The sequence below is a fragment of the Rattus rattus genome, chromosome 1 (assembly GCF_011064425.1).
Source record: "Rattus rattus isolate New Zealand chromosome 1, Rrattus_CSIRO_v1, whole genome shotgun sequence".
NCBI classification, from domain to species: Eukaryota; Metazoa; Chordata; class Mammalia; order Rodentia; family Muridae; genus Rattus; species Rattus rattus.
In genome coordinates this window covers 135,560,274-135,583,639 of record NC_046154.1, presented here as the reverse complement: position 1 = coordinate 135,583,639, position 23,366 = coordinate 135,560,274, and positions in this window count along the sequence as shown.

Genomic DNA, 23,366 nt, shown 5'->3' with positions numbered 1-23,366 from the left:
TTCTTTCATTGTAAGTGAAAGAACCCTTCTGGTCTTCTATGTGCTCGCTACCACAACTGATAGTGATGATAGAGCTGTTTAGAGCTACCCTTTCAAAGCTTTTTACAATCAGCTTCTTTCTTATTCTTCCTTCAGTTTTACTTCATGTCTTAGTTAGGGTCTTATTGCTGTGAACAGACACCATGACCAATATAAGTTTTATAAAGGACAATATTTAATTGGGGTTGGCTTACAGGTTCAGAGGTTCAGTCCATTATCATCAAGGTTGGGGCATGACAGCATCACAGCATCCAGGCAGGTTTGGTGCAGGAGGAGCTGCATTCTACATCTTCACCTGAAGGAAGCCAGAAACAGACTGAGCATCCTCAGGCAGCTGGGAGGAGGGTCTCCAAGCCCACCCCACAGTGACAAACTTTCTCCAACAAGGCCACACCTTCCAATAGTGCCACTCTCTAGGCCAAGCATGTGGAAACCATTCCATTCCATTCCCTGGCCTCCATAGGCTTGTTCAAACACATGAGTCTATGGAGGCCATAGCTAAACATGGTAAAATAAAAAGTACATTTCATCCAACTTTCAAAGTCCCCATAGTCCATAGTAGTATCAACAATGTTAAAGTCCAAAGTCCAAAGTCTCTTCTGAGATCCCTCCAATCACTGTAATCCCTGAATGAAGACAGGCAACCAGCTGGGCAAACGCCAAACTCTGTCATCTCCGTGTCTGATGTCTTCAGATCTTCAACTCCTTTTTCATCTTTGCTGACTGCAACAAACTTCTTTTTCTGAGCTGGTTCACTCCCTGTTAGCAGCTTTCCAAAGCAGATAGCCCATGGCTCGAGCATCTTTAACATCTTTGGGTCTCCAAGGCAGCTTGTTTCAGTGTCTTGGATCCACACATGATCCTCCAAAGGGCTGGCTTCACTTTTCCAGCTCTTCCTTCTGTAACAGTTGATCCACTCCACTGCCTCAGCTGTTCTTGGTGATCATCCTACAGTACTGGCATCTCCAATAACTGGGGCCTTCTGTTGCATCTAGGCTTCACCAGTAGCCTCTCACAGGCTCTCTTCACAGTGCCAAGCCTCAACTGCTTTGCATGACCCCTTCAGTCCTGGGCCATTAATTGCAACTGAGGCTGCACCTTCACCAATGCCCTTCCACGGCCTCTCACATTACCCAGCCTCAGCTGCTCTTCTCTACTGACTCTTACACACTACCAAGTCAGCCACAGCATGAGGTACAAACTTAGCTTTCTCTGGAACACAGCCTCTTTGTGCTCTCAGAAAACACTTCGCAGAAGATTTCACCTCAGTGATGCTGATCTCGTTCTTAGATCCAGCTAACCAGCATCAATTGTCCCAGTAGTCTCCTTGTCTTCTTGAATATAAAGCCAGAGACACAAGGTCGAAGCTGCTGAGTTCTGCTGCTTGCAGGAGCTGGCACATGGCCCCCTCGTTCTATTGCATTATCACTAGCTTCCTCTTTTCTAACGACTTCACTGCCTAAACTTGGCTGTCCTGGATCTTGCTCTGTAGAGTGACCTTGAATTTAGAGATCCATATGCCTGTCTCCTGGGATTAAAGGTATGTACCACTACACCTGGATTTAAGTTTTTCTTCACCTAAAACTTGCTCTTGAACTAAGAGATCTGCTTGTCTTTGTCTTCTAGGATTAAAGGTTTGTACTAAGTTGCCTGGAGCTAACTAAACTGGGTGGGATCTTGCCCCAAGGTCATTACTCCCTTAATTCAATTTAATATCCTTGAACACAGGATTCAGCTCCATTTCACTTCACGGTGTCCCTTTAATACTAGAACCATATGCTTTGTAGTTTTCCTTTCTCAACTTTCCTTTTTTCATTAAAATGCACTTCAGGAGACTTAACCAGAGAGCAAAGTCTATGATGGGTGTTTCTGAGACTTCCTTTGTCAATGCAATTAATCTGAGTCTTTTTACTTTAGCCTCAGGAAGACTCTTCAGACAAAAGCAAAGAGCAGCCACATTTTTTGCCAAAAGACCACAAAGCAGTCTTTACAGCACATACCGAAATTCTTCTCCTCTGAACCTCTTGGGCCAGGCTTGCACAATTCAAATAATTCTCAGTAACAAAGACTTCTGCATTCCTACTAAGATAGCCTATTAAGCCCCACTTAAAGCATCCCACTGCTTTTCAAAGCCCAAGTCCCAAAATCCACATTCTTCCAAACAAAAGCATGGTCAGGCCTATCCTTAGTCCCTGGTCCTAACTTCTGTCTTAGTTAGGGTCTTATTGCTATGAACAGATACCATAACCAATGTAAGTTTTATAAAGGACAACATTTAATTGGGGCTGGCTTACAGATTCAGAGGTTCAGTCTATTATCATCAAGGTGGGGTCATGGCAGCATTGCAGCATCCAGGCAGGCACAGTGCAGGAGGAGTTGAGTTCTACTGAAAGGAAAATTATACAGATTTAAGGTTTAAAAATATGAAGTTAAAAGAGTATGTTTCAAAATTCACAACCTCAGGACTAAACACTGTGAAAAGCAAGTCCAGGCAGCCCCGCCCTGCCGCTAGAACTAACAGACCATAAAAGGAAAGGAATGCAGAACAGACCAGGAGTACTGGATCTGACTCACAGGCCACCTGACAGGAAGAGATAAGCCCCCAGCCCCCGACATCCAGGACGCCCCAAACCTGCCAATGTGTGTAGCTATACCTTATTACCTCATCATGTGAAATAGCCAATCATATGTGAACATGTCTATGTGTCTTGTTTGAATCCATCAATCCCCGTAACTATGCATCTGCTTCTGTACGCCCGCTTCTGCTTCCCCAATCCCTATAAAAGCCCCATGCTGGAGCTGCTGGGCACGCAAGTCCTCCGAAGAGACTGTGTGCCCGCAGGTACCTGTGTTTTCCAATAAACCCTCTTGCTGATTGCATCCGAGTGGACTCGGCTCGGTCATTGGGCGCTTGGGACTCCTCCTGAGGGAAAGGTCCTCTCCGGGGGTCTTTCACTACATCTTTACCTGAAGGAAGCCATAAACTGAGCATCCTTAGGTAGCTATTAGGAGGGTCTCCAAGCCCACCCAACAGTGACACACTTCCTCCAACAAGGCCATACCTTCTAATAGTGCCACTCCCTGGGCCAAGCATATGCAAACCATTACACTTCATATTCCTTGCTTCAAAATTTATATATTTTTCAAATATTTCAATTAATTTGTATAAAATAATGAATAATTAATTCATGAGACTCTTTCCCTGGTCTGCTGGTAAAAAGAGGAACATTGTAGGGGGTAACTGGAAAGAGGAATTAACATTTGGCTTTCTGTCAATCAGTCTTATGCCTCTATCCATGTTTTCTTCCTTTCAAAAGTAACTGCTCACCTGTGGTCACTGCCTCACATCCAGCACTGCAGTCCATGCCATTGTTCCCATCTCAAAGCACCTCCTATTGAGAACATCATTCCCTGAGGAATGAATCCATCGTCCCTAACTCTTATGTGTGCCATGTCTAGCCACACAATTCATTTGTAAAGACTAGGGGCATTTCAATATTCACATGAAACAGTATAGTGTATGAACTCATAGGTTCATGGATTTGAGTAATTGGTCATCAGGGAGTTGAGATATTTGAACAGATTGGGAGATGCGTTATTGTTGGAGGAAGGGTGTCACTAAGAGTGGGTTTTGAGGCTTTCAAAAGCCCATGCCAGGCCCTTTGGCTTCCTCTTTTCCTGCCACATGGAGGTCCAGATACAGAATTCTAAGGTATTTCTCCAGCATCATGGCTATCTATGAACTTCCATGCTTCCCACCATGACGATAATGGACTAAGCCTCTGAAACGGTAAGTCAGCCCCAATTAAATGCTTTCCTTAAAAGAGTTGCCATAGTCATGGTGTCACTTCCCAACAATAGAACACTGACTAATGCATTTTTCAAAGCCTGGTTAAGAAAGGTTGGTGGAGAAAGAAAAGGGAGGTGCGGAGGATAGGGATGAGACAAAGAATCAGGTAATATGAGACATCAAATTAAGCCCCTAAGCACATGCTTTGAAGAAAGGTTCGCTACGCCTCTATCGCGTCACAGAGAACAAAACACTTCAGTGTTCAGCCTTGTATCCTTTATTTAAGAAAACTCAGATCTAATGGAATATTTGTGGGCAGCAGAGAGTAGATGTGTCCAAACATCTTGAATATGTCTGTGCAATGTGAAAAGGTTCTGGCAATCCATGTGAGAACCATGTATTTTAGGAATTATACATGGTATAGCAAATAATAGTGCTTCTGTTCATCTCTAACAGGAAGGGCTTTAGAGTCATAAGGTATTTTAATTAGCCACTTTATTTCTGAAAATTTGGGGAAAAATGTATATTTATTGACCTCAGAAATAATTCAACTCATGAAATAGAGCCAAATACTCACAAAATCTAAAATCGCCATAAACAAGTTTCAGTTGTATGAAAAAGTGGACCTTGGGTTTCTGACCTATATTTTCACCCTCATCTTCCTCCTACTATCTCTATCAGAGTGTACCATGTGAACCCACATCCTTCCTTTTGTACATGAGGGTGCCTACTTCTGGGGCAAAGAGATTTCCAGCTATTCTAAGCCAAAGCCTAGTATTCAGTCTCCCTAGAGCTAAAGAGAATAGTTCTATCTGCCTGCTAATCTTTATACATCATGCCAAAGTTTAAGCATCCTGGTTATCAGCAGCAGACACAACTACAAGACATAGCAGCTTACCCAAGTGAATGGCTATTGAGTGCACCTAATGAAGAAAACAGTGAGCCCTAAACTCAGCAGCAAAAACCACATTCCACCAGCTTTAAGCTTTCTGTTCTTTCTAATACAACCTAGAATAACTTGTCCTCTTCCAGACTCTTGATCTCCTGCAGGTAACCCTGAAATTCTTTCCAAATTATTTTCCTTAATGTTTCCTGAGTACTCTATCTCCTAGCTATGATTCACTTTACTTCAGACACAGTACTTGGTGTAATCTTATCAAATACACAGTAAATACGGATAGATTATGCAACTATGTAGCTAGAACTGACCTGTGACAGGGTAGATGCTGGAGCCATTGGGATTAATTGGAACAATAATAACAAGCTAGCAACTTAAAGCTTCCAGATCTACATCTAATTTGGAATTCAATTTTTGATTGGTCATAACTTTCAGAAGGCCCTGTCAAGGGCTTATGTGATAATTTCCAGTGTCTCATCTACTTCAAATGCACAGCATGAAAGTGCTATTTTCATGCAGTTAGAAAGCTCTGGCTGCATGGAAGTTGGGAAGAAACAATCGGGTATTTCAGTATAGAAGCTGCTGCGCCTTCTGTTTTAGCAGAATTTAAAGTTCATTCCAGGACAGAAATGCGGCCCTTGAGGAGTTAGAATCAGGTACAGGTACAAAACCAAAATCTGTCAAGCTTAACCAAGGCCACTTACCATACATGTTTACATTCCATTCCAAAAGCTAGGACCAAACTAGCATAAGCCATATGGAGAAACTTTATCAAGTTAGAGGGAAATAAAACAAACAAACAAACAACCCATCATTCTCAAGCACCTTTGGTGCAGGTTAATAAGCCATAAACACATGCCTCTTTCACCATGGCCAAACCCTGCATCCTGGACCCTGAGCCAGGGCCTCCAGAGAAGGATAAAGACTTCAACTTACCCAGAAGCCCTTTCTTGCTTTGTACTATCACATTCTTTCTCCATCTTCATCTCTACAAGAAGTCATCCCTAGACTCCATTTGGCTTGCTTTTGTGCTGACATCTGGTGTGACACACCTAACAAAAGCAATTGAGTTAAAGCCATGCATGGACACTCGGCTGGCCCTCAGCTATGATCTGCTCATCAACATCATCTATATCCTTCCAGATCTCTACTCTCTTTTATAGCAGGCACTTACCGCAAGTGGCTAGTGAACTCTGAAAAGGCATCTGGGGAAAATGAAGACATCTCCTAGACACAGATTCGTGTAACAACTTGGTATGAAAAGAAGACAAAACACAATGGAACTCAATAAAATTTACAATGAGATCAACTTTAAAAATAAAATTTGTATATATGTAGGTATATATAATATATACATATATTCTCTCACACATGTATGTGCATGTATGTATATGTGCATACATACATGCTCACATGTACTTGTATATACATGTGTGCACATGTTTGTATCTACACATGCATGTATAAGTGAATATGCATATACATTACACATATATGAGGTAATATATGATATAAAAAGTCATTCTACCTTCAATATTGTTATTATATATTTTATTTGTATATGTATGCATGCATGCATTTGTGTGCATGGCACAAAGATAGAGATCAGAAAACAATTTACGGAAGTTGATTCTCTCCTTACACTAAGAGAATTCTGGGCAATCAAACTCAGTTCCTCAGACTTTGTTATAGACACCCTACTTACTGGAACCAACTTTATAAATATTATTTTTAAAGTGTGACTATAAAATTCCAAGAACCCACTGGTGAATCACAGTCTTTCTTTGGAACAGAACTGTTCAAGAGACAAAGCCATGTTTTTCAAAGTCTGCCTCTTTTCCATCAGTGTCAGGATTAGGTGAGCCGTAATTGTAACAAATGAACACCAGAGACCCAGATCCAACCTCACTGAAACACAACCGGAAGGACCACCCCAGGGTTAAATATTTTATCTTTCTTTTGTAAAAATTCTTTTACAAATTGGTTGAAAACAAGCCTATGGGGGGATTTACTTTCCCCTCCACTTGTCACAAGGGAAAAAATGATGTGTCCACAAATGGAACATCACAAACACAAAGCAGGGTTTCTTTCTTTAAGCCTACCCATCAGTGACCTGACCAACAAACCAGTCAGACTCTAAAGATCCAGGAACAAGTGGGATGAAATTCTGGGTTCTGAAATGCTCAGTCCTAAATATGAGGCAGTGTATATGGGGATTCTCCGGAGTGATGGATGAGACTCCTCAGCTATGGATACCTGTAGTCCAGCTTTGCCCTTCCATTCTGGAGCTCTTGACCTTGAGCATGTGACCTTCAACTCTGACGATCTGTGTTTGCTTGAGAAGTGCAAAGAAAATCATGTCTATGTCCACAACTTCTGTGAGATTTAAGTGAAACCATGCAGACCAAATACTACCTACACATAACCAAGAGTCAAAAAGGACAACAAAGGATCAGAGCCAAACCTGTAGGCAGCCAAGCCTAACACACCCAAGCTCATTCAATAGGACCTCCATGGGAGAAGGAGGAACCTAAATCCTGCAAGCTATCCCCTGACCTCTGACCTCCACATGGTCCCTGTGGCATATTTCTGCACAGCTCACTGCCCAACCACACACACACACACACACACACACACACACACACACACACACACACAAATGAACAAACAAAAGCAAAAGATATCCCAAATAAAATCAACAATGAAGGTGCTTGTCTTTATCAATTTTAACAGCAGTGACTTCATTTTTCACAATGGGTGAGACTTAAGATGGTAGCAGCTGCCAGCGCCTGCTGCAGGGCTGTGAGACCTCTCCCAGAACATCAAGGAGGCTTTAAGGGAAGATGCATGGGTGGAGGATAAGCCCGCAGAGCATGCACTATGTAAGGGGCAATTCAAAAGAGGAAGACCTTATGGGAAGTTATTTTGTAAAAGTGTTTCCGTGGACTTGGGGGTTGGGCAGTGGGCAGAGCAGAATGCGGGTGGAGAGAAGCTGGACTGGAGATGGCAGTGGGAACAGGTACCAGAGCTCACCTGCGGCAGGCGTGGAGCTTGTCATTTCTGAGGAGGGAGGGGCATTGAGCTGCTTGGAGGAGGCTCACATCACCAAGTGTCCAGTTGCTCTGTTGACAGCCCTGCCTTAGGCCCACAGGCCAGTGCCCTGAGGCAAGGAGCTGCCCCTTGAGGTGCTCACCAGGCTGAGAGAAGAAATAATACAGGGCCATCATGCTGCCAACAGGAGACAAGAATGAGGACGGCCCCAGGGACAGGAGTGGGGGTGGGGAACTGAGGGCAAGAGGTGTGCAGAGGCCATGTGGATGTCTGTGGTCCATGTTGCTGCCTCAGAAGACCAGGCTGAGGTATGTGGTCCATGCTGCAGCCAGAGATAATATTAATGCCCACCATCTGGGCCGCCACTAGAAATCATGAGGAAGTTCATGATCATACTGCCTCCAGCTGCATCCGGCAGAGAAGGTTTTTCGGATTTTTTTGTTTTTTGTTTTTTGGTTTTGGTTTTTGTTTTCTGCGTTTGTTTTTGTTTTGTTGTTGTTGGCCTGCTTTCTTGCTTTGCAGTGGTATCGATGACTGCAGATTTATAATTGAGAATGAAAGCAACTGAAGGCTTTTGTGACACCCAACCCCCCATCTCACCCTCACCCCCATCCCCACCCCGGCCCCAGATAAGCAATCTAGACAGGAAACCATTGCAAAGAGTTCTTTAAAATTGTGAAAGGGTTCTTTAATTTGTAATAAAGGTGCTGAAATGTTGCTTTTCCTAGTTGATGGCTTCTGTCAGGGTGGGGGCATGGAGGTGGGGAAGGACTCAGTTTTCTCAAGTGGGCTGGCCATTGGGAATTTCAATGTGCTCCATTGAGTATATGAGCATCGCAAGTTGGACTTGGTGGGGTTTGAGGAGGTAGGGGTTGAGGGAAGAGTGGGAGGATGAACTTGGGAAGAAGGAGAAAGATATGTAATTCATATCATGTAATTTCCAAATAATTAATACAAATATTATGTTGGGGGAAAACATTTTCAAAATGTTGCTCTAAACAGTGCTTCGTTTGTTGAAAGTTAGCAGTTAGCAGTGTGTGCTATGCTTACTGAGTGAATGAAAGGTCCTAGTTCAAACCGTCACTGAATGGGTCTCTTAGCATATTTCAGTCGGCAACATTGCTGTGAGTCTCACAACTCAATTTCCTCTTCATCTGAAATCAATTACCAGAATTTTAGGCACGTACCTGGATAAAACCGACTGACTCTGAAAAATGTAACCTTGCAAATTAAAAACAGCAACAAACATAATGGGACATTTGAAGAAACACAAATCTGCTTGTACATTTCAAAACCTGCAATAGCGTCAAAAATCTGAATTGAGCTCAAATCCCTGGATCCCAATGAAAATGAATGCCCATATATCCCACAGTTTTTCCCTTGAATTCAGATCTGAGACAGAATGGTGGCATTGCACTGAGCAGAGTGGCAAGAGTCAGGACAGTGTGAAACACAGGCACAAGACCAAGAGGAGAATGGGAATTTACTGATGGGGAATCGTACAATATGGGCCACAAACACATGGCCATTGTGCAGGCCATGTTGAGGTCAGGTACAGAATCACATGTCAATGGCACTGTGGAGAGAGATGGCTGGATTCCTATTTGTCCTTCACAAATCCTGTGAATGTTTGATCGGTTGTTCAAAAACTGATTAATTGCTTGTGCTCCCCAACTCTCTCCTACCTCTCATCCTCTGAGGTTTCCCAGAGCCTTGCTGCTGCCGTAATTCTGTCTGGTTTCAGATTCCACTCTGAACACTACTTATATTCTCTCAGTGATGTGCACCAGTTCCCTCTGCCAAGCAGGCTGTTATTTGGCCCTTATTGTTTCTTGTGTTATCCTTCCTCAATGCCATAGTTCACTTCTCCCTGTGTACACTGGACACCACATGCAGCTCCGTGTTCTGTCAGTCAATCTGACTGTGCATCACCTTGGCATTAACCCATCTCAAATCTTTTCTACAGCAGGATCCCTGCCACACTCTATTCAAAGACCACGTTCATGGACCTGGCTTTCTTTCCAAGTCAGAACCTCTTCTTTTCTTCTCTAACTATCCAGATATCTGTCTATGAGCATCATTTCAAATGAGTTATGTCCAGTGCCTATCACAATGGTTGGAAAATGATAGAAATAAACAAAAGTAAATTTATTCAGTGAAAGAATGAAGGAAAAGGGGAAGTATTGTGTGAGCAACTTGAGTACAAAACAATCTTAGTGTACCTGAAAAGAAAAAAAAGGTTAGATTGGTTAGAGGTCATCAAATAACTTAAGGTTGGGTAGAATCCCCTTAAGACACAGTGGAGGAAGATACAGAAGGTGACAAGCTAGAGGGAATGACTAAGACACAAAGCAGTCACTACCATCACCATTTACTCTTTCCAAAAAGACATCTGCCCTGGAAAGCTTGACAGATGAATTGCTCTTCTTATGTATGTGTACACAGTAAACACCGAGACAAAGGCACAAGTCTGGTGACTAAGTGAATTCTCATGTTTCCTGTAAAATTACAATAGCTTAAGAATGGAAACCACCTAAAGCTCTAATCAACATTTTCACCTAAGAGGAGTTCCTTGAAAAACACAATTGGGCAGAGACAGAACAACAGTAGCTATTCCAGCAGAGGAAAGGGTTTAATGGAAAGGCATAGTTCAAAGGATGTAAAGTAACAGGCACGGAACATGAACAAGTCTAGGGTGCTGGTGTTGGAGAAGATGGCTACAGTTACTCATAGTTTGCTATGTGCAGGATTTTTGCTGAGTCGACTGCAGACTGGTGCACTGGCTAGTCCTATGTGAACTTGGCACACAAACAAGGAGAAAATCTCAGTGGAAAAGATGCTTCCGTAAGACCCAGCTGTAAGGCAATTCTTAATTAGACATTGGTGGGGGAGTGTCCGGTAGGGTTCCAAGTTCTGCTCCCTCGCTCAGGGTGTCCAGACACTGTTGCACACAGGGTGGGAAAGGATGAATCAGATCCCAGGACAGGTGGGTCAGCAGAATCTTGGTCCTGCGTGAATGTGAAGGGAGGGGGTGGGGATTTCTTCTATAATTTTAGTGTTACAGTTCATTTAGACAGTATTCAGTGAAACAGACCTCTCAGATGATAATCTGTCAAACAGTGTGTGCATAAATTTTATTCAGAGTGAACAAGGGCTGTATACATGTTCAAGAGTGGGTGTGGGTTTTTCATATAATGTATATTGGCTGAGGCTTAAAGTATTGGGGATGTCTCATTTGCATGGAGAGGCATTTCAGACCCTTGCTGGGCAGGTTCTTATCCTGAGAACGGAAGACGAACCTGTAATTTCAGCAAGGATGATGTAACATTCCTCAGGTAGAGAATATGGGAATTGGGCTCCTCAGATAGAGTCAGGTGGAAAAGAGGAAGATGGGGCTGGAAAAGGGAGTTCTCCATTCTCTGGAAGCTATCTGGTCATGATGGACTACAACCTCAATAGAAGCACTTCCCAATAGCTCAGCCCATTGCGGTGGTGCCATCCCTGGACCGGTGGCCCTGTGTTCTGTAACAAGGCAGGCTGATCAAACCATGAGAGCAAGCTAGTAAGCTGTACAACACCCAGTACTTGTTCACTGCTTCTACCCGGGTTCCTACCCTATTTGAGTTCCTGGCCTGACTTCCTTTGATGATGAACAGCAATACGGAAGTGTAAGCTGAGCAAAACTAACAACAAAAACAAACAAAAGCCAAAAATTCCTTCCCTCCTAAACTTGCTCTTTGGCCATTGCAGTAATAGAAACCATAATTAAGGCATCTAGAATCAAGAAATAAAAGGCTATATCAATAAAACGGACATGTCAATTGGTTTCCATATACTCACCTTTCTTCTGCCTTAAGAGATCTAAATGTGTGATGCCGATGTTATGCATACACAATAAAATTTGTTTTAAAAATAGTCTAAATTAATAGGCCAATCTCATGACAGTTAGGTGCCCTAGAGATACCCACACTGCTAACTACAAGATGGAAGGTAGAAAAAAAAGATTTCTTATCAGAATCTGAGATATTTGATATCTGAATAATGCAAGACAACATAAAATGGAAAAACATAAATCTAAATTACTTCTGAGAATAGTCATGATTGACTGAATCTCAAAGAACACTAACTAAGTTATTAAACAAAGGATACGTGAGTTTATTAGACATTTGCAGATATTAAACAATTTCTTAAAGTCAGAAAGATAGAATCTTAGTACATCAACTTGAAATCTATAAATCCCATGGATTGCATTCTAGAAGATTTAAAAATATTGATTCTTTGTAAATCGCATTTTCAACTTTGTGGTTGGTTTGCTTCCTAGAAGCAAGGTGTCATGGTGTAGTTCAGGCTAGCCCGCCTTCACCTACCTAAGGCTTGGGTTATAGGTACATAGACTTGTGAACTATACTATGCCTGACTTATAAGTCACTTTCCAATTGCACTTTTATTACTATAGCCTCTGTCAGTATATTGTGACGAGACACTTTGCTTTGCCTGTCCCTTAACCCTGGACTATGGCCATAACAAGCTAGGACATGAAGAAGCAGAGAGTGGATAGGTACTCATAGACCCTGTTAGAAATATGACAAAATGGAGGCAGGAGTGTGGGAAGAGGTGCCCGGGGATGAAGGATGTAAGAGGGAACGAGAGGTGGGCATCCACAGACCTGGGTCTCTTCTTCACTGCAGCCCTGAGTGAGGAGTATCTCAAACCCTGAGTGAGTTCCCCATGGGCTGCTGGGGTGCGTGTGCTGGCACGCTGTGGAGAAGAGGCTACTTCTGTGTTTCGCCTGGCACCTCTCATGGCAGGTGGCAAGGCATATTGAACTGACAGACATGTGAAAATGCTCAGAAGTCATTATACTGTGTCTTTAAATAGATGGAGACTGCGGCTAACAGGAACACAAAGCAGCCTAAAGCCACAGTGATTTCCAAACGGAGAGCGATAGGCGCTTACAAAAGGCCCAGGGAAGGGAGACAAACTGTAAAAGGAGTGCAACTGGCTCAGCAGAGTGGGTTAACCGGGACAGCTGCCAGTAGGGTCAGGTGCCAGATGAGGTTGTCTGGGGAGAAGACAAATCTGGGGAGTGGGAGAGCACGATGAAACAGTCAAGTCGGATTCAGGGCGTGAGCTTAAGTAGAACCTGGGAAGGATGATCTAATTGCTGCCTAATTAGATAATTATTGAAGACAGCGGTGGATTGGGTTTTCTTTCTCAAAGGTAGGGATATAACAGGGTTCTTTCCTTCCTTTCTTCCCTTTTCTTTTTTTTTCTTTCTGCATTATTATTTATCTATTCACCTATCATTTTTCTATAATCTATTTCTATCTATCATATACCTAACATCTGTCTGTCTGTCTGTGTCTGTCTGTTTAGTTATCTATCTATTTTGCCTTCCCTGCTCCTGAAGAGTCGCACACCCATTCTAGCTCTATGCTATTGAAGGACCAAAAAAAGGAAGTAATAAAACTAATGAATTTTTCCTCTCACACTTTAGCCAGAGAGATTTTGAAAGAATTCATGAAATTCAATCCAGTGTGTGTTTGTTACAACTCTTGGGTGATACATTCTAGAAGAGTAAATATTTTCTTAAAATCACAGATGACAAGGCATATTTAACATAGAAAAATATTTACAAATCACTAACAGCCTTTAGAGTAGTTTTAAAGAGTCTGCTTCCTCTGGAATATACAATAATTATTCCTTCTCCAGAAAATAATAAAATTAATATGTCTATGTACATGGGTCTACATTTTACTAAATTGCTTCATGTTGATATTATTGTATAATCAAAGAAGGAGATGTACAAGAAGAAAACAGAAAGACAGAAAGCATAGTCTGAGATACAAGGAGAATCATGTAATACCAGGTAAGCTCTCCATATGACCGACTTTAAATACCATGAAACCTCCCATAGATCTATACATATCAAGAAGTCCCTCTCCTAACAGTCATTGTTTTGCAGGGAATATGGCTGTTCGTATACATTTAAAACAAGTCCGGAATGACGGCACACACCATTAATCCTTTTTGCCATAAGTCTCTAACCCAATTAAGCCTGTGCAATGAAAACACAACTCAATTAATATGAATACAAGCTACATATCTAGATTGGCCAGATCTACCACTCCACTACTCTATTCCCCAGCTATGAGATCCCTTATAACTTGCAGTACTCTCAGCCATGTGCTTCTGCTCCATTTTCTTCTACCTCCTCTTCTTCAGTCTTCCTCTTTCTCCTCTCCTCATCTTCCATCCTCCTTTCTGTCCCTCTTACTCTAAAACCTTTTGCCCCACCTTTTCTTTCCACTGCCCAATCACTGGCTATAACCTTTGTTTCACAAGTTAAAATGGGAAGAAGTTTTACTTGATGTCACCTGAGTAGTGACCATTCCTCCTCTGAGGCAGCCCCTCTTGGGGAAGCGGAATTAGCATTAAAATACAAACAGTACAAATCCACAGCAGATCCCATCTGCAGAGAGGCAGAGCCAGGCAGATCTTTATGAGGAGGTCATCCTGGTCTACAAAAGGAGTTCCAGACCAGCCAGGTCTACATAATGAAGCCCTTTCTCAAAAATATTTTTTAATAAATCAAAGTTTAAAAATCTTTAAGATCCCCTTAAGGAAGTGGGAGATAATCAGATGGGGAGGGAAGAATTTTCCAGATATTTCTCTGTGCAGAGTGGCATGAAATTTTTCCTCAGAAATGAGCATAACACTCACATATGAGAGCTCTAAAAACCACAAACAGGAAGAAAAGCTTCCCCTACTATAGGGTCACACTTTGTTTCCTGTGAAGTGCTCATACAAGAATGTGTGTGTATGTACAGTGGCTGTATCTTCTAAAGGCCTCCCAGACTATCACTTGACCATGGGAGTCATAATGCTCATAACTGGCCTTCCATAGTCTCTTGAAGGTTCAAGAGGTGTATTGGTGTATTGCCTTTAAGAAGGATCTAGTGCTGTATTGTTTTAATTAGACTATGAAAACGAGCTAATTTCACAGAGCCTAAAATCACACTAAAAATATTCTTTGGGTCTTTCTTTTCTTGGCAGCCTGGAATTACTACAAAATATTTGGAATGGCGCAACATATTGTCCCAAATAACAGTAAACATGGACATATTTTATTAACTAATAACAGACTCTAATATAGCTTAGCAGCCAACTATGGTCTTCTATTTTCCTCACATCCAACAAAAGAAATGGGGTTTGGGCTTATGGCAAAAATGTACAACAACCATTGTTCTGGTTGTGAACTCCCGGCCAGTCCCAAGTAAAAGATCATATGCAGCAGCTAGTCCAAACAGATCAGTAAAATGAGAGAAGTGTGCATCATGTAGGTGTGTGTGTGTGTGTGTGTGTGTGTGTGTGTGTGTGTGTGTGTGTGTGAACAAAAGCTCATAGGCATACTCTCGCTCTCAGATTCTTGTTCTCAGAATGATGAGAGAGGGATAGAGCTAAAGAAAGGGAAAAGGCATGTGATGCATGGGCACCAGTTATGACCTTTGCCTGAGAAAAGCATATTGCCATCTGGGTCCCAGGAAAGCAGTTCTTGTACATGCTTGGTGCTTCAGTGTTCATAGCCTTATTGGTAAAGGATGCGGAACTCTGGACTTAGTGTTAAAAGCTGTCTTCTTGTCTCTCCTCTGGACATGAACAGCTGCTTTCTGTGGCTGACTTCAGGCACAAAAATGGCTAAGAAAATATGGTCCCACAATAAAAGGAGACTGCCATTATCTGCTTGGTCACAAACTGAAATTTCGGGTGGCATATTCCATAAGAGCGTGTGCAGTCCTGAAGTACACATGAGTGCAGCTGCATGATCCTTAAAATAGGGTAAAAGATGTAGGGTTTTGTACAAAATTTAACTCTTTACCTTGAAGAAGAAGAAGAAAAACAGAGAACAGAGGCTGTATCATTTATGAGAAGTTACAGTGCTTCGTCGAACATCTGCGTGACTGACAGATGTTTTCATACAAGTTACAAAAATGCCCAGGCAGTGGGCCATGCATTCTCATACACAGCATGGCATGGTTTTGCAGAGACCACAGTAAGAGGAGGCCCACATTACAGTCATTGCCATGTGCCGTATGCTAGTAGATCACAAGAACATCAAACTCTGGTTTGGAGTATGATAGCTCACACCTAACTTGGAGCTGTAAATCAATGCAGAATTGGAAACGTAGTCATTGCCTGGTCCAGGTATTAGATTTTAAAGAATGACTTTCTACTGTGTTTTATGTTTCAGAATATCTTAGAAAAGAACAACATGATCAGAATGAAATTATTCAGTCATGGGAATACTCTAAACAACTAAAACAAAACAAAAACAAAACCCAAAATTGACCGTCGGATACAAAGATTAGGCATCATCACTGACAAAAGAAAAATCAAAAACCAACTGGCTTCAGGGCAAATTGAGTTCAGCTTAGACATTGTGACCAAGACCCTGTATCTCCAGAGCACGATGTATTCCTCAGTAATAAGATATTCCTTCAAGGGCCCACTTTCATATTGTACCTTTGCTGTGTATATTTTCTATTCAGATCTAATGGAAATTAGCAGAAGTATCTTCAATAGAGCTCAAATTCCCAGCTTTCCCCAGTGGTCTAACTGAGTTCTGACCTCATACTTGAACCGATCCATCACATGTAGACAACCGACAGGTAGGAACCTTGAATCTGTGGTTTTTATAAAAGCTAGTGAACAATTCTAATTCATCCAATAAACACACACACACACACACACACACACACACACACACACACACACACACACCAGAGAGGAGGATCATACTGTGCAACATCGACTGTTCTCAAACTCATTCTGTAGCCCATGTTGGCTTTACCTTCCTCATCCTCCTGCCTCTGCCTTCTGGATTTCAAGCCCTTTCTATGGTAGCTTGAAAAAGAATGGTTCCCATAGACTCATATCTTTGAATGATTCATTACCCAGGACTGAAACTCTTTGAGATTAGAAGGATTAGGAGGTGTTGCCCTGTTGGAAGAAGAGTGCCCTGGGGCGTGGGGTTTGAGATTTCAAAAGCCCATGCAGGCCCAGTCTCTCTCTCCCTATAGATCAGGATGTAGTTCTCAGGTACTGCTCTCCTGCCTGCATACATGCTGCCATGGTCTCCACCATGCTGCCATGGTCTCCACCATGATGATAATGGAGTAAGCCTCTGGAATTGCAAAAGAGCCCCCAAGGATATTCTTCCTTTTAAAAGAGTTGCCCTCATCATGGTGTCTCTTCACAGCAGTAGAAGAATGACTAAGACACCCTTCAACAGTAAGTCTTCCATGTTTCTCCTGAAATATGGGAACGACTTTCACTGAGATAAAATTACTGGAAGAACTGTGTGTTATCAGAATTGTGGAGATTGAGGACCAGAAAATGGCTTGGTAGATAAGATCATTTAGTGTACAAGCAAAAGGACCTGGACTCAAGTCCACATAATATACATAAAGAAAATATGCCTGCCACCCCAGAGCTATATTTGGTGGTTGGGGACAAGAAGGAAGATGTCTCCTGGCTGTCAACCCAGCTCTGGGTACAGTGAGAGACCAAGGGAACGATACAGAAAAATTATAGAACAGGCCATCCCAAGTTCTCCACTGACCACAGCATATCTCACACACAGGATGATAAGAATGGATTTATTATATTGATGAAATATGATTCAGAACAAGAACAGAAGTCATTAAGAAGAATCTTTGAAGGTAGATATAAATGTCATTGATTTGTTCCCAGAAACAGGTGTTTCAGCCTAATTTTAATATTTGCCTTCACATTTGATCCTCAAATACCTTTCCATTAAATCAACATTAGAGGTCTACACAATGAATAAACCTTCATTTGTTTATTGAAACAAATTTCAAAACGCAATCCCCCATTCTATACTGAGTCTCAAATGGTCTTCATATTGTAAACACTGTTTAAATGCACATACTAAAAAGATGAAATAAATTGGAGTGCTTAAACACAGTTGAGTGTTCAAATGCAGGAAATCTTCCCAAGCAAGTATTGCCTTTGTCTACTTGGTTAGGCAATTACTACTGGACGGATCCTCTGAGGTATTATTGCACCCCATTCTGTATCTGTGAGGCAGACAACTGCCATATTTAATATTGCTCTATTTTAGATGTGTGCCTCACTTTCATAACTTTCATCACTTTAATGAATAAGGAAGAAAACACAGGTGCAGGCAAGAGTTTGAAATTTATACTCTTCTGGGTTTAGCTCTTACAGCCAAAACAATCCTCTAAAACTAATGGCATCTCTGATCTCTATGACTTCAGCTCTGTTCCATGTACATTCTAGAATCTGAATCCTACATATCTTACTGGAAACTCGTCTTCAAAGTAGTCTATAGTTCTTAACACATTTGCATGGTGAAAGTTCCCTGTCTGGTACTTATGATCTGTGTTGTACTTAGTTTACCCTCCTTTCTTCCAGTCAGCACAGTCCACCTGTCCGTGGCTCTGCTTATGTGACCTAAACCACAGAAAATGTTTCTCCAAAGCTCTCTAATTATCTTTGTAATTCTTAAGATAGTGAACTGTAGACTGCCACATGTTGGTTTTATTATGTGAGATCTGCAAAGGTATATGTTTAAAAAATGCATTCATATTACTATATGTTGGATTTTTTTCCTCATAATCATTGAAATAGAAAACTTAACTGATACACTTGACTTTCAGAATCTCTTAAGTAGAGGAAAATATTAAAAACACCCCAAGTCAGCCATGCCTTGATCAGCATGCTGCAAGACTTCATGTGAAAGTTATGCTCATAATTTTAGGCATAGCAAACAGCAGTAATATTTGTTAACTGCGTGTTTTTATTGAGATTCAATTAACAGGTTTAATGTTATCATGTTATTTCAATTTTTATATCTTTCTTTTCAAATTTTTATATTTTAAACAAGGCTTTCAAGGGTCAGCTTGCAATAAACCATACGGCAGAATTACAATTCCATGTAATTTACCTGATTAGATCCTAAAGTTCAATGCATGAGAGAAAAATTAGTATGTCTTTCTTTCATTTAAAAATGTAGATTCCTCAAGATGTAAGAAATAAGGGGAAAACAAAGAAGGGCCAGGTAGCTTAGAAGCTTAGCAGGGCTGGGCTGGGCTGGGCTGGGCTGGGCTGGACTGGGTGGGACAGGTGGGGCTGGACTGGGCTGAATTTCATTTTCTCTCACTCTAGAGCTGACCTAACACTTTATTCCTATAGGGCTCAATTGGGTGACACAGTGAGGTGACTGAGACAGCCTCAAAGTAACTGCTGTCATTTCTCCAAGACTAGTCAGCAAGAAGCAACTAGAGGAGTGTCTTTGTCTACATCTATGACATGAGTCATCATTCACGGTGTACAAAAACAAGACAGTGGTGAGGGGGCAGAGTGTGGAAGGATGATCAGGAGATCTTGGAGTTCCTGCAAGGAATGTGATGCTTGCCTAATGAAATATGCAGCGTTACTTGGTTTTGAGTTCTACTTCTCAATAATTTATTTATCAAAAATGTACTACAATTCACTCCTCCACATGATGAGCCTTGATGGGTGCTTATAATGCACTGCTGTTGTGTATGTGCTGTGGGTACAGCATGGAAGCAACTGAAAGAAAGCCCTTGTGTTCCTGTGGCTTATGGTCTGGTGCAGCTTAATGGGTACTACGACACTAAGTATATAAGAAGCACAGAAGACATTGTAAAGGAGCAAATATAATGGCTCTGAGGCAGGAGACAGCTTGGTGTGATGGAATGACAGCTAAGGAGTCCAACATGACTTAAGAAAGGAAAACAGGTATGAAGAGATGGATCAGAAAACCCTAGGAGATAATTTCTGAGTGCTCCTAGAGTCCACTGATGGTGCTTCTGCACCTGCAAGTGTGTATTGCTCTGTTTTTCATATTTATGTTGTATGAAGCCTTCTATTTGTTTCTAGCTATCCTTGAATCAACCTTAAGAATATAGTTTCATGTTATGTATAATGTTAATTCTGTTCCATACTTGACTATGTAATTAATGCTTATGATACACTTCAAACTTTATATCATTAACCTTTAGGTTTTTTTCTTTAAGCATATTATAACCTGCAAATTAAAATTTATTCATTTAGATTATTAGTGAATGTTACATTATTATATGATCTATAGTATATGATTTATAAGATGTTAACATTTCATAGTATATTAATATATAATTATATAATATATAAGTAGAATTTAAAATGTATAGTTCTAATATAGATATCTTAATAATGATTATGTGATATTTTATAATAAACATTAATTTTAGTTAATATACACATATACCCAAAAGATGCTCCAACATACAACAAAGACACATGCTCCACTACGTTCGTATCAGCCTTATTTATACTAGCCAGAAGCTGGAAAGAACCCAGATGCCCTTCAACAGAGGAATGGATACAGAAAATGTGGTACATCTACACAATGAAGTGCTACTCACCTATCAAAAACAATGACTTCATGAAATTCATAGGCAAATAGATAGAACTAGAAAAATCATCCTGAGTGAGGTAACCCAATCACAGAAAAACAGACATGGTATGCACTCACTGATAAGTGGATATTAGCCCAAATCCTCGAATTATCCAAAACACAATGCACAGATCACATGAAACTCAAAAAGGATGACCAAAATATGGATACTTCACTCCTTCTTTAAAAGGGAAACAAAAATATCCATAGGAGGTGATAGGGAGGCAAAGTTCAGAGCAGAGACTTGAAGGAACGGCCATTCAGAGCCTGCCCTACATGTGGCCCATACATATACAGCCACCAAAACTAGATAAGATGGATAAAGTTAAGAAGTGCAGGCTGACAGGAACCGTATATAGGTCTCTTCTGAGAGACACAGCCAGAACATGTCAAATACAGAGGTGAATGCTAACAGCAAACCATTGAACTGAGAATGGGACCTCCGTTGGAGGAAAAGGACTAAAAGATCTGAAGGGGCTGGAGATCCCATGTGAACAACAATGCCAACCAACCAGATCTTCCAGGGACTAAGCCACTACCTAAAGACTATACACGGACTGACCCAGGGCTCCAACTGCGTATAATAGCAGAGGCCTTGTTGGGGCACCAGTGGAAGGTGAAGCCCTTGGTCCTGTCAAGGTTGGACCCCCAGTGTAGGGGATTGTTGGGGGTGGTGGTAATGGGGGGGTGGATGGGAAGGGGAACACTCATATAGAAGAGGAGGGGGAGGGGCTAGGGGGCTGATGGACAGGAAACTGGGAAAGGGAATAACATGTGAAATGTAAATAAGAAATACCCAATTTAATAAAAATGGAAAAAAATAGTTAATATAAATTATTTTAACAATACAGTATAAAAAATATATCATGCACATGTATCACTCAAGGAGTATTTTAAAAATTGTATATAAATAATTCATTCACCATGTCCTAAAATTTAAAATCACTGAAAATAAATTTTGCCTTTTATGTTTTTTAATACCTTTGGATTTCCAATGAAGATTTTAAAGTTTTTGTTTAGAATCAATTTTTGAAAATTTTATTTACATTTTTTAAATTAATGCCATACTCTATTTTTTATATAGCAAAATAATTTATATATTAATAACAAATTAATAGAATGACTTAATATAGTTGGAAGTAGAATAAAGGGAACAAATATTTCAGGTTGCTGTTGTGATATAAAGAGAATACAGTGGGGGCAAACACTTGAGGTTACAAAATGTCTTCCCCCAGAACATTTTAAAATAATCAATTTTCTTAGTGTGTCAGTGGAAGAAATGGATTCAAGGCCTAGGTCTCGTCATGTCTAATTCCTATTGTATTGATATACAATGGAATTGAAAAGAAAATTTAGTTTTATAATCACCGTCTCAAAGGAATAACTCATGCTGGACTCTTCTGGAATGCCAAATGAGCTCCTGTTACAGCAAATGTTCTGTGTTTGTTTGTTTCTGGGATGGAGTGAAGCTTTTTAATTTTTGAATCTTAGCATCTTCCTACTTACTCTTTGACAAATGGTTGATCAAGTAAAGAAATTAGATGGGGATCAGAAACTCTGAAACTTCTATTCATTGGTATAGAACATTAATCCTAAACATACCTACAGGAAAGGAGACTAAGAGGATCACTTAATCCTCAAGGAGTTGGCTTCATTCTTAAGTCAGCCTGGGGAGGTCCAGGGCAGCCTCCACAGGACTGAATCCCTGTCTCAGAAAGAGAAAATCGAATAAAATGAAGACTGGCATAGATGACAAAATGTGCCTTAGAATGGAATGTGTAGTGCCTACACAAAACACCACACCAACCAAGTTAATGGAGTCTAACAGAAATTGGTCAGCAGTGAGAATAAAATGAAGGTCAGTTGCTTAGGTTTTTCGCGAGTTCCCCAGAGAAGGAATTTACCACTCTAAAGCTTCTCATTCTTGTTAACAGTAAACTAGATTATAAAACTGTTGGCTTTGGTGAAAGTTTTATCTGAAACACCATAAAGTCTGCTCTTATACACTATAAAGTGGGGAAGAAAAATCAATCAAAAATTAAATAATTTCCTAAAAATCTGTCCTATGGTGGCAAAAATCTTTGGTTAGAAGTATGTTCTTAGAGCCATTTGTAAAGAACTAAGGACAGCTCTCCTGGAAAGGGAGGACCCTAGGATTGCTCATGAGTCAGCAAATTGCTTGTCCCCATGTGCTTTTGGCACATAAACAGTTATCTAGGTGCTAGATGAATCAAAATGCAAAATACAACTAATGAATTAAATGGGGTATAAATTAATATTACAGGATGTCAATTTATACACTTGAGTGAGTTATTATATATCCCATCCATTTAGAGGCACTTGGCCACAGTACCAGTGTCTGTATTTGTTTAGCATTCTAACTGGCAGTGGGACCTAAAAATGAGGCATACTAAAGTTTGATATGATAGCCAATTTTATTTCAACTTATACTCTGAAGGTTAGGAAGAGTCACAAGAGTAAAATGTATAATCACAAGGGCAAGCTTCATGTGTCAGGCAAACCACATATGGCAAACATATTTTTCCATAGAGGCATAAAAACAAATAAGGATAACCAGTTACAGTGAATAATCTAAACCAAACTCTTACCCACTACACCTGGGAGGGTCACCAAAGAACATTCCAAAAATTATTACATGTTTTTACAGAAGCTGAAGTCACAAGACACTTGTCTTGGTTTCTTGCAGTTTTCTCACAAGCACTCAGAAGTCGCTTCACACAACACCATTCTTGAACCACGTTCTGATTTGAAATAAGAACATTTACAAGCTAAGGTGGTAGCTAAATAGTAAAGTTCTTGCATTTCATAAATGATACCATTTGTGTATGTGTGTGTGTGTGTGTTTCTGGTTTTTTAATTCTTTAATCTTTTTTAAAGTCTAGTCTTCATCCCCTTCCCAGTAGTTCTCTGACTGTTTCACATCCCATATCTCCTCCCCACCCCTAGCCCCTGTCTCCAAGAGGAAGTCTCCCCCTGCCAACTCCCCCACCTCCACCCACCACACCTTCCCACTCCCTGGGGCCTCAAGTCTCTTGAAGGTTAGGTGCATTTTCTTTTGC